We start from the raw sequence: 15586 nt of genomic DNA, 5'->3' as shown, positions 1-15586 counted from the left end.
CTGTGTGTTTTTTTTGTGCTCTCTCTCCCTCACTTTCTCCCCCCTCTCTCTCTTCCTCTCCCCCCTCTCTCTCCCCCCCCTCTCCCCCCCCCCCCACCGTCTTGCAAGGGAAGGAGGGAGTGGGGTTTTCAATCTGACCAAACTTTCAACCAGTGGGGGAGCCACGGTGTCAGCAGTATTGAACCCGGAGAGGCTCTTATTTTAAGACGGCTGTCAGTTAATGTATGTTTCCCATTATATTTTATATTCAGAAATGTAGGTCATTTTATATTCCTTCTAAACAAAGAGAAATTAAGGGGATCTGCTCAACAAAATTTAACTGCTGACAGGAAAATTTCTAACAAACCGGTAATTATGTTGACAGAAATTTTAGTTCTAGTTTAGTAAATATTTTAATACCATATGTTAAATGTATTTGTAGGTGAATTATTTCATTAAAATACTTTATGGAGCAAAGTTTAACAGAAAAACGCAAAAAAGTATATTTTATTTTTTACCGACCAATGTCAAAAGTTCAAATACTGATATTTGCAAAAAACAAAATTTTAAAAATTGAGAGTTTTATTTTTGTGACTGTTTAAAACGTTTTACGTACAAAATTGTGTGATTCAGTTCTGATGTTTTTATTTTGCTCTGTGACAATGTGACATTTTTTTTCTCCTGTTTTCTCTGAGATGTTTACTCGTACATACCTGGGTCGTTGTTTCAAAAAAAAATAAGACGGGAGGGTTGAGGGTGGAGGTGGGGTGGGGAGGGGAGGGAGGGGGTTCAGTGTGTAAAATATTAAGAGCTCTGGTGTGCAAGTAAAGGCAGGCGGATTCTCTCGCTTTACCCTCTCCTTAACTTTGTTGCATATGTAGATTTCATTGCTTATTCTGTCCCACCAGGGGTGGGAGCCTTCCCTGGTCCTGGGGGGGAATGAAGTCTCCTGCATTAAATTGTCCCAGTGGATGGAGATGTGGGAAGGGGGTGTGGACGATGGTGCAAGTGGGCATGAGGTTCAATGGCCAGGGATTGTCTGGGACTGGTATCCGCCCCGTTGGGTGGGTCGGGAGGGGTGGGGAAGAGGACGGGTGATGTCCCGGGGCGGTGACGCCCTCACACGCGTGGTGTTTATTACCCTGGTGTTTTTTGGGGGGGGGGGAATAAGGTCTACGAGCGGCGCAGCCCCACCTCCCGCCTGCTGCCCCGCCGGAGCAGCCACTGGCGCTCCTGCCGGCGGCGGGCAGGATAAGGGCAGGGAGGGGCGCTGGGATGTTGGGGTGCGGGGGGGGGGGGGTGGGAGGCCGGCTGGTGTTTGTACCCCCGGCTGCGGTTATAGTGAGTGCACTCGCTCATCCCGAAGGGCCGGACCCTGGGTCAGTGGGTCCGCAAGACAGGGGCCAGTACCCGTGTCTCCGTGTGACGAAGGCCCCGGGCATCGGGAGCACGGCCCCCCCCCCCCTCCCCGCCACATGGTACATACCTCGCCTCCTCATGACGTCAGCGGGGTGGTGGCCAACCACGTGAGGGCAGCTGTCCATCCGGCGGGCGGGGCCGCCCCAGCCTGCCCCGGTACCCCGCCCATCGCTTCCGTCACTCCCGGCGCCGTCCAATCGGACCGCGCTCACGGTCGGCGGCCGCCCCGCCCTCTGTCACATGTCCAGCGGGGGGGGGGGGGTCCCCGGACACGTGACCCGACATTCCCGCTCCCTGACGTCAGGCCCCGCCCACCGAGGCCCCGCCCCCTCCACCGCAGTGAGGGGGGGCTCCCTCCCCCGTCGCTGGGCTGGGCCGGGCCGGGCCGGGGGGGTTGCCCCAGAGCCCTGGTCACTCCATCCCCGCCCCTCCCTCACTGACAGCCCCACAGCCTCACCTCCCCCCCAACACAACCCCCGTCTTATTCCAGAGACCCCCCTTTCCCCCCACTGCCCCCTTCCACACTCCCCCCTCCCTCCCCTCCCCCCACTGCCCTCCCACCTCTCCCTCCCCCCTCCCCCTCTCTCCCCCTCTCCCTCCCCCCACTCTCCCCCTCTCCCTCCCCCCACTCTCCCCCTCCCCTCTCCCTCCCCCTCTCCCTCCCCCCACTCTCCCCCTCCACACCCCCCTCCCCCACTGCCCCACCTCCCCCTCTCCCCTCCACACCCCCTCCCCCCACTGCCCTCCCCCCTCTCCCTCCCCCACTCCCCCCTCCCCCTCTCTCCCCCTCTCCCTCCCCCCACTCTCCCCCTCTCCCTCCCCCCACTCTCCCCCTCTCCCTCCCCCCCCCTCCACACCCCCCTCCCCTCTCCCTCCCCCACTGCCCCACCTCCCCCTCTCCCCTCCACACCCCCCTCCCCCCACTGCCCTCCCACCTCCTCATCTCCCTCTCCCCCTCTCCCCTCCCCCTCCCCTCTCCCCCCACCCTCCCCCTCTCCCCTCCACACTGCCCCCACTCTCCCCTCCCTCCCACACTGCTCCACCCCTCCCCAACACCCACACCCACCCATTCCCCCACTCCCCTCTCCACTGCCCTCCCCCACCCAGTCCCCCCCTCCCCACCCCCTCCTCCAGACTCCCGCACTCTCCCCTTGCCCTCCCTCCCCTGCTCCACCCTCCCACTCCCTTCCCCACTCCCCTTTCCCCTCCCCTCCCCCCACTGCCCTCCTCCTCTCCCCTCCCCCACTCCCTCTACACCCCCCACTCTCCCCTTGCCTCTCCCCAACACCCACTCCCCCCACCCATTCCCCCTCCCCTCCCCACTCCCCTTACTCCCCTCCCCTTACCCCCTCCCCTCCGCCTCTCCCCTCCCCCACTCCTCACTCGCCTCCCCCACCTCCCTTCTGCCTCCCTCCCCCTTCACAGTGAGTCCAGAGGGGATGCAGCCGAGCTGAGTGGACAAGGTGCCGGAGGGAACTGCTGGGGTTACTGGGTCAGCCGGGGCTCACTGCGCTTGGGGACGAGGCAGGTTTCACCACTGGAACCCCTCTGACCTCGGGCGTTTTCTCCACTGCTGTGTCTGAGGGACTTGCCCACACAGTGGCCATCGGTGCTGCGTCTCCCTGGGTGGGGGTCTGGCCTGGGGACTGTGATCCAATGTGGGCTACAAGTGGTGTGTTTTTTGATCTAAGTCATGAGGAATGAGACGGGGCAGCTCCAGGAGGGTTTGTCTGTGGGGAGGACAACTTCCCCCAAAACTGGGTGCCACCTCGCCCCAGCCCCAGCACTGCCAGGGATTTTGACCCTGTGAGGTCTTTCGGAGTAAGGGGGGGGGGGGGTGGGAAAGCCTCGAGGGCAGGAGACAAGAGGAAGTGGAAGAACGTAATAGTTTCCCATCCACCCCCCCTCCAGTATCACGTACAGAGCACCGAGTATCTCTGAGCCAACACTAGGAGTACCCGGTGGACCCAGAGCCCTGGCAGGACATCAAGGAGCAGGGCGCATGCTTGGTGTCGGGACCCCTGGACCAGTTGGTGTTGGGATATCTGGATCAGTTGGTGTTGGGATATCTGGACCAGTTGGTGGTGGGACCCCTGGACCAGTTGGTGTTGGGACCCCTGGACCAGTTGGTGTTGGGACCCCTGGACCAGTTGGTGTTGGGACCCCTGGACCAGTTGGTGTTGGGATATCTGGATCAGTTGGTGTTGGGATATCTGGACCAGTTGGTGGTGGGACCCCTGGACCAGTTGGTGTTGGGATATCTGGATCAGTTGGTGTTGGGATATCCGGACCAGTTGGTGGTGGGAGCCCTGGACCAGTTGGTGTTGGGATATCTGGACCAGTTGGTATTGGGATATCCGGACCAGTTGGTGGTGGGAGCCCTGGACCAGTTGGTGTTGGGATATCTGGACCAGTTGGTGTTGGGATATCTGGACCAGTTGGTGGTGGGAGCCCTGGACCAGTTGGTGTTGGGATATCTGGATCAGTTGGTGTTGGGATATCCGGACCAGTTGGTGGTGGGAGCCCTGGACCAGTTGGTGTTGGGATATCTGGACCAGTTGGTATTGGGATATCTGGACCAGTTGGTGGTGGGAGCCCTGGACCAGTTGGTGTTGGGATATCTGGACCAGTTGGTATTGGGATATCTGGACCAGTTGGTGGTGGGAGCCCTGGACCAGTTGGTGTTGGGATATCTGGATCAGTTGGTGTTGGGATATCCGGACCAGTTGGTGGTGGGAGCCCTGGACCAGTTGGTGTTGGGATATCTGGACCAGTTGGTATTGGGATATCTGGACCAGTTGGTGGTGGGAGCCCTGGACCAGTTGGTGTTGGGATATCTGGACCAGTTGGCATTGGGATATCTGGACCAGTTGGTGGTGGGAGCCCTGGACCAGTTGGTGTTGGGATATCTGGACCAGTTGGTATTGGGATATCTGGACCAGTTGGTGGTGGGAGCCCTGGACCAGTTGGTATTGGGATATCTGGACCAGTTGGTGGTGGGAGCCCTGGACCAGTTGGTGTTGGGATATCTGGATCAGTTTGTGTTGGGATATCTGGACCAGTTGGTGGGGGGACCCCTGGACCAGTTGGTGTTGGGATGTCTGGACCAGTTGGTGGTGGGAGCCCTGGACCGGTTGGTGTCGGGGCCCCTTTACCACCTCCAGGACCAGACCACAGCTGCCGGCTGCCTCTCTCTGCACCCCTTTCACTGGAGGGGACAGGGTGCCTGGGCTTTGGGTCTGGTCACTGGGGAGAGGTGGTGGTACCGGTGGGGGTCGGACATACCACGCCGGGAGCCTGACTGCGTGCTCGGTTCTGCCTGTCGTTGATGAGCTCGGCTGACGGTTTATTTGTACGGTGATTAGTAACAATGTAGTGGCAGCAGCGTCTTTGTCTCCTACTGCACCCCCTCCCTACCTTGCTTCCCCCGCCCCCCCCCAACAATCCGGAGACAGCACCAGGCCCGGCCACAACAGGGGGTGCAGTGAAGCCAGGCACGTCGCAGCTGGTGCTGGGTCTGCCTCTGCCCTCTGCCTGCGTGGGACGGCTTGAGGTGGTTGCCCCCGGGGTGTGCGTGAGGGGGTTAACACCAACCCGTCCCAATGGCACCCTCTCCCAAACTCCAGCTGAGTTTCCTGTAACGCCTGGCCCCGATCCGTGGATTTTTTTTTTCAAAAAAAAAATGAAAGGAATTACAAGTGTTAATCAAATGAAGACCTTTACTGAGAGCAGAGGACAAGTCCACCGAGAGGGGAGCGATGATTGACAAGCAGCAGAGCTGTGTCGGACGTCTGTCCATCACCGCCGGCTCAGCCCTGTGGTGCACACTGGGGGTCTCGCCACCCCACTCCGGCCGGATCGATAACCTTGTCGCCTTTAGCCTGGAACGTCCGTAGAAACGGGCTCGCTCGGCATGAAAGCCCCAAGGACTGTGAGCCTGAGGCCCCCAGCTCTGACACTAAACTCCCGAGCGCAGGGCCCCTCTCTCCCCCGGAGCGTTCCGAACAAGTCTACATTCCCGCCGGAAAGATAAGTTTCAAATTAACAGCCCCCTCTTCTGAGACTGGGGGAGGTGGGTGACTAGTTGCCAGGTATGGGAGCCCTTCCAGTGTCCCAGTGTGCACGACTAACCTTATTTCTCGGACAGTTCCTGCAACTGCGTTCTGACTAAAGTATCTGTAGCATTTAGTGTTTTGAGTAGACAGGGTCCCATTAGAGGTAGGGCTGCTGGTGTCAATCTTGTGCTGTGACTGTTTAAAATCTATAATAAAGTTGTAAAAGACGGTCTAAAGGAGAGGGTAGATTTATTAAAATGATAATGTGATTGTGATTTTTATATTACTGAATGTAAAAAAAACACAAAAAAAGTTTATAACAACCAAATAAGCATTTATGATAAAATATTTTAACAATATTGCATGTACATCTTGGCATCTTGTGTTTCTGTTCTGAGTCCGTCCTGTTTCCTTGCGCCGTTGTGGGGGTGGCCCGTCTACAGCGTGGGCTGAACAGAAGGAGCCTTTCTCGGTGGTGAAGTGTGCTGTTCCCACGGCCGTGCCTTCTTCCTGCTCCTCCATCCGCCCGCAGCGATCAGGGGATCTCCAACACCAGGCCTCGCCCGGGCGGGAAGGGGACGCGCCGCGGGTTAGCGTGGGTCTCCCAGGTCTCTGCCCCACGCGCTCTTGGCGACGGGGAGGAGCCGCCCGCAAAGGTGTGGCCTCAAGGAGATGACGTTTTAAAAAACCCTTCCAACCCCCACCCCTGGAATGTCCCAGAGATCCCTCCCACTCAACCCCCACCCAAACTCTCTTTATTTTCAACCCCCCCCCCCACATACAGCACAGAAACCGGCCCAACCTGTCCGTGCCAACCGAGATGCCCATCCAAGCCAATCCTATTTGCCCGCGTTTGCCCCATATCCCTCTGGACCTTTCCCATCCGTGAACCTGTCCGAGTGCATTCTTAATGTTATTGTACCTGCCCGACCCACTTCCTCTGGCAGCTCGTTCCATATACAGAAAAAGTTGCCACTTGGGTCCCTTTTAAATCCTCTCACCTTCAACCTGATGCTCACTAGTTAATTCAACATAATGCTCACTAGTTGTTGATTCCCCAACCCCAGGGGAAAGACTGTGCACCTTAATCCTATCTCTATACCCCACATATACAACTCTAGAATGTCACTGAGTCTCCCACACTGTGGAATCAGCCAATAAACCCCTGGAGATGAGAGTATTCTGACACTGGTCACCCCTCGCTGATCTCCCACTTGCTCAGCAGGGTGTCACCCGAAAGCCCCCGCAAGCAGAAGTGGCCTCCGTTGGAAAGCTGCCACCCACCAACCCAGGGGCTGAGCTTCAGACGCTTGCGAACTGGTTGTTGGGAATCCCTCATAGCCCGGAGACTGGGAGTGCGTTGAGGCCGACGGCAGCTCAGTGCTGCCTCGCTGACGGTTCCTCCGCTTTAAAGTCGCCCTTTACTTTGGAGCCGGGATAAAACAACATCCAACTTATTCATTCTGCTGGTTGTTCTGGGGTCAGCGCAAGCGGGGATCAGCTCGGGAGGCAGGCTTGGTTGTTGTGAAATCCGCCCTCTCTCCCCTGACACCGCGTACACCTCAGGCCAAGACTGAAGTGACCGGGGACTCTTTCCCTGTCCTCGACAGGTTCTGAAGCTCCCTGCCATTGCAAAGTCCTCCTGCCTCGGTGTGTGACTATTCAGTAGAAGAATAGGTGTGTGGGACTGTGGCTCAGGCGGCGTGGGAGGGAAGGGAGCAGGGGTAGTGGGAGAGGTGTCGGCAGGGAGGGAGTGATCCTAGCTGCAGACAATGGGAAAATGTTCCAGGAATGTCGGAGTTAATATTGGTTGGTTGGTTTGAAGGGGCAGGGGGCTGGGGGTGGGGTGGTCTCAGCTGCAGAGTAAGGGTGGTCCCTGGAGAGGAGAGAGAGGAAGGGAAAGGGGGGGGGGGATGGGAGGGTTAATGTCGGCCAGTGAGGCAGAGTCTATGAATTGTGAAGCTCTCCCTGGAGTTGGCTGCAAGCCAGCAGCCACTTAGCGCTGGTAATAAGGGCTCGATTACCTCACAGGCCGAGAATAGCGGCTGATGTAATGGTTGCCACAGAGGGAGGGTGCCGGGGAGAGAGGCAGTTTCACGCAGACCCCGCCCAGGGCAAAGTCCCCATTTGCCACGATTGGATATTTGTCATTGCAGAAACCCCTTCGCAAGGTTAGATCAAAGGTTGAAAAGGCTCAATTTACAGAGATATTAAAAAGCAAGGCAGAAGTGGGCTCCTGCCTGCCCCATTGTCTGTGACGACCACAGCGCCGCGCGACACTCTCCAACGGCGGCCATTTTCCGTGCCCACTGTGGTTCGGGGCGTGTCGGGAGACCCCCCCCCCCTCCCCCTCACCCACCCTCCGCCACCGGAGCAGATTTCCACACAACAATGTCACCGGAAGCCATTTTATCAGCACGACCTCTCGGCTGGCAGCCATTTTGAGGGAGACTTAGCGTCGGGAACAAGGTCCCACGAACGGAGGGGACGGTCAGACTGACGTCAGTCCGTGCTCGCCGCGGCCGGGAGCCACTTGGTGGGAGGATGTGCCCGAGGAAACTTGGGGGGAGGGGGTGGGGCCTTGTGCGGGGAAGGCAGTCAGTTTGTGTGTAGCCCTCCATCCCGTGAAACTTGGAGACCCTGGTTGGGCTTCATTCCAGTCTAGGCAAGGTAGAGCAGGCAGAGACCCGGAGTCTGTTACACCGGTGAGGAATTAGCACTGAGAACAAGTTGGGTCCCTCTGTGTCAGTGCAATAAGAAAAGATAAATCTTTATTAGTCACACGTACATTGAAACCCACAGGGAAATGCATCTTTTTTGCATAGAGTGTTCTGGGGGCAGCCCGCAAGCGTCGCCACGCTTCCGGCGCCAACATAGCACACCCACAACTTCCTAACCCGTACGTCTTTGGAATGTGGGAGGAAACCAGAGCACCCGGAGGAAACCCACGCAGACACGGGGGGAGAACGTACAAACTCCTTACGGGCAGCGGCCGGAATCGAACCCGGGTCGCTGGCGCTGTAATAGCGTTACGCTAACCGCTACACTACCGTTGTCGGTATCCACGTCCCTCAGGGTACTGAGTCCAGTTGTAGATCTGGTTTGCCCCTCCCAACTACTGCCGGTCACCTGGGCTAGCTGGGTCAAACCCTCAGTTGCCCCCGTCCCACCCCACACTGCCCTCCCTGACCGACAATTAAATGCTTCCACACCGTGGAAGGTTCTGTCCAGGGATGTACCTCCCGAGCCAGCGATCGGGAGACGTTCAGGGGCTGGGGGGAGACGAGGGGCGGCGGAGTTGCACTGTGGTGGGACACGAGCCGGGACGTTACTGAGTGTGGGGGGGGGGGGTGGGGGCTCTCCCCCCGCCTCCGTCGCAGGCCCAGAAATAGTCTCTTAGCAACAGGGAAAGGATGAACTGTGGATGCTGGAACCTGGAGCACGAATCAAGCTGCTGGGGGAGCTCGGCGCGTCGGGCAGCGTCCGCGGAGGAAAATGGACAGTTGACGTTTCGGGTCGAGACCCTTCGTCTCAACTGAAAGATGGTTGGGTGGGGGAGTGCGGGGGGAAGGGGCTGGTGTAAAGAGGTGGGAGGGGTTGGGCTGCGAGCTGGCAGGTGATCCAGGTGAGGGGGTGGGGACGTGGGGGTTGGAGGTGATCGACGGATGGGGTCGGGGTATGGGAGGGAGGGCCAGAGAGATTGTTGTGCCTCGCCCTGGGAGCGGAGGGGGCGGGGGACGGGCAGGCCGCCGTGGGGGTGGGGAGGGGAGTTGCAATGGTTCGCGACTGGGAGCTCCAGACGGCCATGGTGGTCAGGGGTCAAACACAAACAGCCCCTCCTCCTCCCCCCCGTGGGCAGTCTCCAACCCGACGGCACGGACGGTGAATCCCCCAGCTCCAGGGCACCCGCTCCCCCCTCCCCCGTCCCCCCACCCCCCTCCCCCATCCCTTTCCTCTCTCCTCCTGACCAACCCAGTTCGTCCTCCACCCACCGCTGCCCACCCCCCCCCAAATCACCCCCGTTTCTTACCCCCTCCCCTCAACCCACTCCATCTACCCCTCACCCACACACCCCCCCCAACTGGATCCCCTCCCCCCGCTGCTCCCCCCCCCCCCCCCCGATTCCACGCTCCGCCTTCCTCACCCATCGGATCCCACCACCTGTCACCCTGGTCCCCCCTCACCTCTTTACACCAACCGTCCCCCACCCTTACCTTCCAGCCCAGGTGAAGGGTCTCGACCCGAACTGTCGACTGTCCGTCTCCCCCCCCACGGATGCTGCCTGACCTGCTGAGTCCCTCCAGGGTTAAATGTCCGGCTTCGGAAGTTTAGTTGTGATCATTTGAACTTTATTCTGGTTATTGGTTCCATGTGGCAGTTTGAGTTCGGTTTGGTCACTGGACTATGACAAAAATCTCTCCGGCTCCCTCACGCTTTAGAGATGGAAATCTGTTGCCTCCGACGACGGCCGGACTTTGAACGTCCCTCTGGAACGTTGCAGCCGTCCTCCCTCAAAACCTGGTGAGATCAGAAGGTGAGAAATCACTTTGTGCCAATCTGACACGGCAACCCGCGGCAAAACATGGCCACGCGCTTATCCGACGGGTCCCGCAAACAGCTGGGGACAGGCACGAGTGGGGAGGTTTGTCCTACAGACCGATGAAGCTGCAGCCGAACTGTAGAATTGGGGTGCAAGTCCATGGCTCATTGAAACTGGCTACACAGGTAGACAGGATGGTAAAGAAGGCCTCTGGAATGCTTGCTTTCACTAATCGAGGTATTGAGTACAGGAGTCATGAATCATCTCGACAGAGCTCTAGGCCACATTTAGAGTATTGCGTGCAATTCTGGTCACCTCACTACAGGAAGGATGTCGAGGCTTTAGAGAGGGGGCAGAGGAGGTTTACTGGGACACTGCCTGGATTAGAGGGCATGTGCTATCAGGGGAGGATGGACAAACTTGGGCTCTTCTCTCCGGAGCAGCGGAGGCTGAGGGGTGATCTGTTGGCAGTGTATAACATTATGAGGGGCATAGATAGGGTGGACAAGCGATATCTTTTCCCCATTATTGAGCGATCCAATACCAGAGGGCACGCATTTAAACTGAGAGGGGGTAGGTTCAGGACAGATGTGAAGGGTACGTTTTTTACTGAGAGGGTGGTGGACGCCTGGAATGCGTCGCCTGATTGGGTGGTGGAGGCAGATTCATTGGGGGCTTTTAAGAGGGGCTTGGATGGGCACATGAATGAGAGGAAAATGGAGGGATATGGGCTATGTCGGCACAACATTGTGGGCCAAAGGGCCTGTTCTGTGCTGTACTGTTCAATGTTTCAATTCACAGACTCAGCCAATGTCCCAGTACAGTCCTGGGGTTGTCCCGCACCACGAGTGGGACGGACCCACACAAGGGGGTGGCAAGGAGGAGGAGAGTCCTCCAACCTTGGACCACATGAGGTGCTGTGGATTCAGGCTGAACCCAGGCAAGAAAACCTGCCCACCCACACTGTCAGTTGTCCTCAGTTCCTTGGGGAAAAGAGTCACAGAGTCATGGAGACATACGGCACGGAGACAGGCCCTTCAGCCCAACTGGGCCGTGCCGACCAGTGTGCCTACCCAAGCCAGTCCTATTTACCTGCGTTTGGCCCGTATCCCTCTAAACCCTTCCCATCCATTGCTCTGAGAAGCAGCAACAGACCGTACTTGGGATGGGAACTCCAGTGCCCATCGCCTAGGATGCAGAGGGACAATAGGGAGAGTGCGGGCGAGATTCAGCAGGACGTTGCCAGGAACGGAGGGCTGTGGGTATAAGGAGAGGTCGGACAGGCTGGGATTGTTCCCACTGGGACATCGGAGGCTGAGGGGGTGACCTGATAGAGGTTTATAAAATAATGAGGGGCGTAGATAGGGGAGGTAGTCTTTTTCCCAGGGTTGGGACAGGTTTAAAGTGGGAGGGGACCTGAGGGGCAACTTCTTCACCCAGAGGGCGGTCCGTGTATGGAACGGGCTGCCAGAGGAAGTGGGCTTAAAAGGTACTTGGACAGGTCCATGGATAGGAAAGGTTTAGAAGGATATGGGCCAAATGGGACTGGCTTAGATGGGAATCTCGGTCGGCACGGAGCGGTTGGGCCAAAGGGCCTGTTTCCGTGCTGTGTGACAGGAGGAGAAGCGGGCGTACCTGAAAATGAGTCGCCAATGGATGCGGCGAACAGTTGTTCAACAGAGGAAGCGATGCCACACCGACCTACAGACCCTCCACATCTGGTTGGGGACGGGGCTGGACAACCGAGCCTCGGAGGACGTCTCCGCCCGCCGTACGCGAGAGGAGATGTCCCACTTCAGCGCTGGTGACAACGTTCTGGCAGAAGTGCAGAGTCCACCCCTTGAGGTCGTGGCTAACGTAGAGGGCAGTCTGCCAGTGAATCCACTGCATTGCAATGTGGAGAGCTGGGAGCCCAGAGAAGCCGTGCGTTGCGAGGGTCTTTTGTTTCCCTTGGGGTGGAGGAGGCCGTCCCTCATCCCTGCAACCTTTCGGCGTCCTGCCCAATCCAACCGCACTTCCCCCACTCTCCATGAACACCAAACACCTTTGCCCGTGGAGTATCGCTCCCAGGCCAACCCCCACCACAGTGGGGGCGTCCCATCTCACTTCAGAACATCCGCTGCCCCTTTCGTACCTGTTCTGGTCCAGGACTCTGCTCTCCGAACTGGTTAATATCCGAGCTTAATCCCACCTTCCTTCCCACTCCTTCCTCAATCCCCAGCACCGTTTGGTATTCCACCCGGGATGCTCCCCCTCCTCACACCCTTCAGTGCCGTGCACAGTCTGATCCCACATTCCGTGCTCTGCGATATTTCACCCTCCTTCCTCCGACTCTCCCTGACCCACAGCTTCACTGTTCCACCCAGTCCCGTCACAACTCACCCACCCCCACGGCACCCTTTGACGTCCCAGTCAAATCCCACTCTTACAGGCATGGAAACAGGCCCTTCAGCCCAACTGGTCCGTGCCGACCAAGATCGCAACTTAAGCCAGTCCCATTTGCCCGCATTTGGCCCTTATCTCTCTAAAACTTTCCTATCCAAATATATTTTAAATGTTGTTAATGTACCTGCCTCACCCACTCCCTCTGGCAGCTCGTTCCACACACACGGACCACCCTCCGGGTGAAGAAGTTGCCCCTCAGGTTCCTATTAAATCTCTCCCCTCTCACCTTAAACCTGTGCCCTCTAGTTCTCGATTCCCCAACCCTGGGGCAAAGACTGAGTGCATTCACCCTATCGATGCCCCTTGTGATTTTATACACCTCTATAAGATCCCCCCTCATTCTCCTCCGCTCCAAGGAATAAAGTCCCAACTTGCCCAACTTTTCCGTACAGCTCAGACCCTCGAGCCCTGCAGCATCCTCGTAAAATCGTTTCTACACTTTTTTCCCTCCACGTTTAACTGAGTGTCTCCTCTAGCAGGGCGAACCAAATTTTGAACAGAGTACGCCAAGTGCGGCCTCACCAGCGTCCTGTACAACCGCACCGTGACCTCCCGACGTCTACACTCAATGCCCTGACTGATGAAGGCCCAGCGTGCCAAATGTCTTCTTTACCTCCCCGTCTACCTGTGACTCCCCCTTCAGGGAACCAGGTACCTGTACTCCTGGGTCCCTCTGTTCTACAACACTCCCCAGGGCCCTTCAACTCCTAGTCCCATTCTCCCCCTGGGTCCCTCGCACCCTCTAACACCCACCCACTCTCCCCATGTCACTCAATATCCACCAGCTTAATAACAAATAGGCAAAGTAGGTGTACACTGTTGGCAGGGTGTAACATAGAGGGTCAGAGGGATCCAGTGGCAGGGTCCGTGCAGCACAGAAAACAGGCCCTTCGGCCCACATGTCCATGCTGACCCTTCAGTAGCCATCTACAACCGATCCCATTCCCCAGCACTGGGTCCGTCCCCATTCCTTGCCTTGGTGATTTAAGTGTTCGTCCCAATACTTCTTCAATGTCGGCAGGGTCTCTGCCTCCCCCTCCCCCTCTCCCCCTCCCCCTCAGGCAGTGCGTTGCTCATTCCTCCCCCCCTTCCCCCGGGGGGAAACCATTCTCCCTCAGATCTCCTCTCCCCCTTCATCTGAAACCCATGCCTCCTGCTTATAGATGTCTCCATTTCCCACTACCTACAAGTCTACACCCCTCATAATTCTGTCCCCCTCTATCAGGTCCCCCCTCAGCCCCCTCCGCCCCGAGGAGAACAGAACCAGTCCTCTCCGCTCTCTCCTCGTAACTGAGATGCTCCGTCCCAGGCACCATCCGGGGGAACCTCCTCTGCACCCTCTCCAGTGCAGTCACCTCCTTCCTGTAGTGTGGTGACCAGAACTGCACCCAGTGCTCCAGCTGTGGGCTGACCGACGGTTTATAAAGCTGGACCAGAACCTCCCCTGCTCTTGTATTCTGTGCCCCGGCTGATGATCCAATCTCCCCCCTCTGCTTCTTTACAACTTTATCTACCACAGAACATGGGCCAGTACAGCACAGGAACAGGTGTCTGGAACATGATGGCAATTTTAAACTGCACATCTGCTCACACCCTGGTCCGTATCCCTCCATCCCCTGCCTGTTCATGTTCCTCTTAAACAGTGCTGTTGTCGGAACCAGGGAGAGTTAATTTTGAACAGCCGTTTTTGGCAAATCCACATCTGACCCGTGGAGGGTCTTTAAAGACCAACTGCACAGAGCACGCACAGGGATGTTGCTGTACTCTGGACAAGTTTACAGCAGACGCAGTCTCACTGGCTCTCCGCTCGGCTTTAGAGCACCCAGACAACGGCAAAACATACGTCAGGCTGCTGTTTATCCATTACAGCTCAGCGTTCAACACCATCAGCCCCTCAGTACTAATCAACAAGCTTCAAAACCTGGGCCTGTCCTGGTCAAATCACGTAGATGCCACGGCCAAGAAAGCTCACCAGTGCCTCTACGTCCTCAGGAGGCTAAAGAAATTCAGCACTCACCAACTCACTTTGACACTCACCAACTTTTATCATAGAAAGCATCCTATCCGGATGCATCCCGGCTTGGTACAGCAACTGCTCTGCCCGGGTCTGCAACAAACTGCAGAGAGTTGTGGACACAGCCCAGCACATCACGGACACCAGCCTCCCCTCCTTGGACTCTGTCTTTACCTCTTGCTGCCTCGGTGAAGCAGCCAGCATAATCAAAGACCCCACCCACTTGGGTCATCACCCCCTCTCCCATCAGGTGGAAGATGAGGGCACGTACCACCAGGCTCAAGGACAGCTTCTACCCCACTGTGATAAGACTATTGAATGGTTCCCTTATACGATGAGATGGACTCTGACGTTACAATCTATCTTGTTGTGACCTTGCACTTTATTGCATGGAACTTTCTCTGTAGCTGTGACACTTTACTCTGTGCTGTTATTGTTTTTACCTGTACTACATCAATGCACTCTGTACTAACTCAATGTAACTGCACTGTGTAATGAATTGACCTGTACGATCAGTATGCAAGACAAGTTTTTCACTGTACCTCAGTACAGGTGACAATAATAAACCAATACTCATTCTGCAATTGGATCCTCGACTTCCTTATCAGGAGACCACAGTCAGTGTGGATTGGTGATAACATCTCCTCCTCGCTGACAATCAACACAGGCGCACCTCAAGGATGCGTGCTTAGCCCACTGCCCTACTCTCTCTACACTCATGACTGTGTGGCTCGGCACAGCTCAACGCCATCTATAAATTGCCGGTGACACCACTGTTGTTGGCAGAATCTCAGATGGCAATGAGGAGGCGTACAGGAGTGAAGCAGTTCATCTGGTCAAGGAACTGATTGTGGGCTTCAGGAAGTCGGGAGAACACACACCAGTCCTCACTGAGGGGTCAGCGGCGGAAAGAGTGAGCAGATTCAAGTTCCTGGGCGTCAACATCTCAGAGGATCTATCCCGGGTCCAACACATTGATGCAATCACGAAGAAGGCACGCAAATGGCTTTACTTCATCAGGAGTTTGAGGAGATTTGGTACGTCACCAAAGTCTCTTGCAAATTTCTACAGATGTACGGTGGAGAGCATCCTGACCGGTTGCATCACCGCCTGGTACGGAGGCTCCAATGCGCA

General features: G+C 56.9%; 1 long non-coding RNA gene across 2 annotated transcripts; it reads left to right on the top strand.

Moving 5' to 3' along the window:
- The first annotated feature begins 6797 nt into the window (after positions 1-6797).
- Positions 6798-14983, top strand: LOC127587461 (uncharacterized). Of its 2 annotated transcripts, none has more exons than XR_007958780.1 (3): positions 6798-7103; positions 9893-9987; positions 14308-14983. It is a non-coding gene; the product is annotated as an uncharacterized LOC127587461 (long non-coding RNA). The 2 variants fall into 2 exon arrangements; XR_007958781.1 differs by having other exon boundaries at positions 9832-9987.
- The last annotated feature ends 603 nt before the right edge of the window (positions 14984-15586 follow it).

The sequence above is a fragment of the Pristis pectinata genome, chromosome 40 (genome assembly GCF_009764475.1).
Source record: "Pristis pectinata isolate sPriPec2 chromosome 40, sPriPec2.1.pri, whole genome shotgun sequence".
NCBI lineage: Eukaryota > Metazoa > Chordata > Chondrichthyes > Rhinopristiformes > Pristidae > Pristis > Pristis pectinata.
The sequence above is the reverse complement of the archived record's forward strand: the minus strand, read 5'-3'. Positions and strand labels throughout refer to the sequence as shown.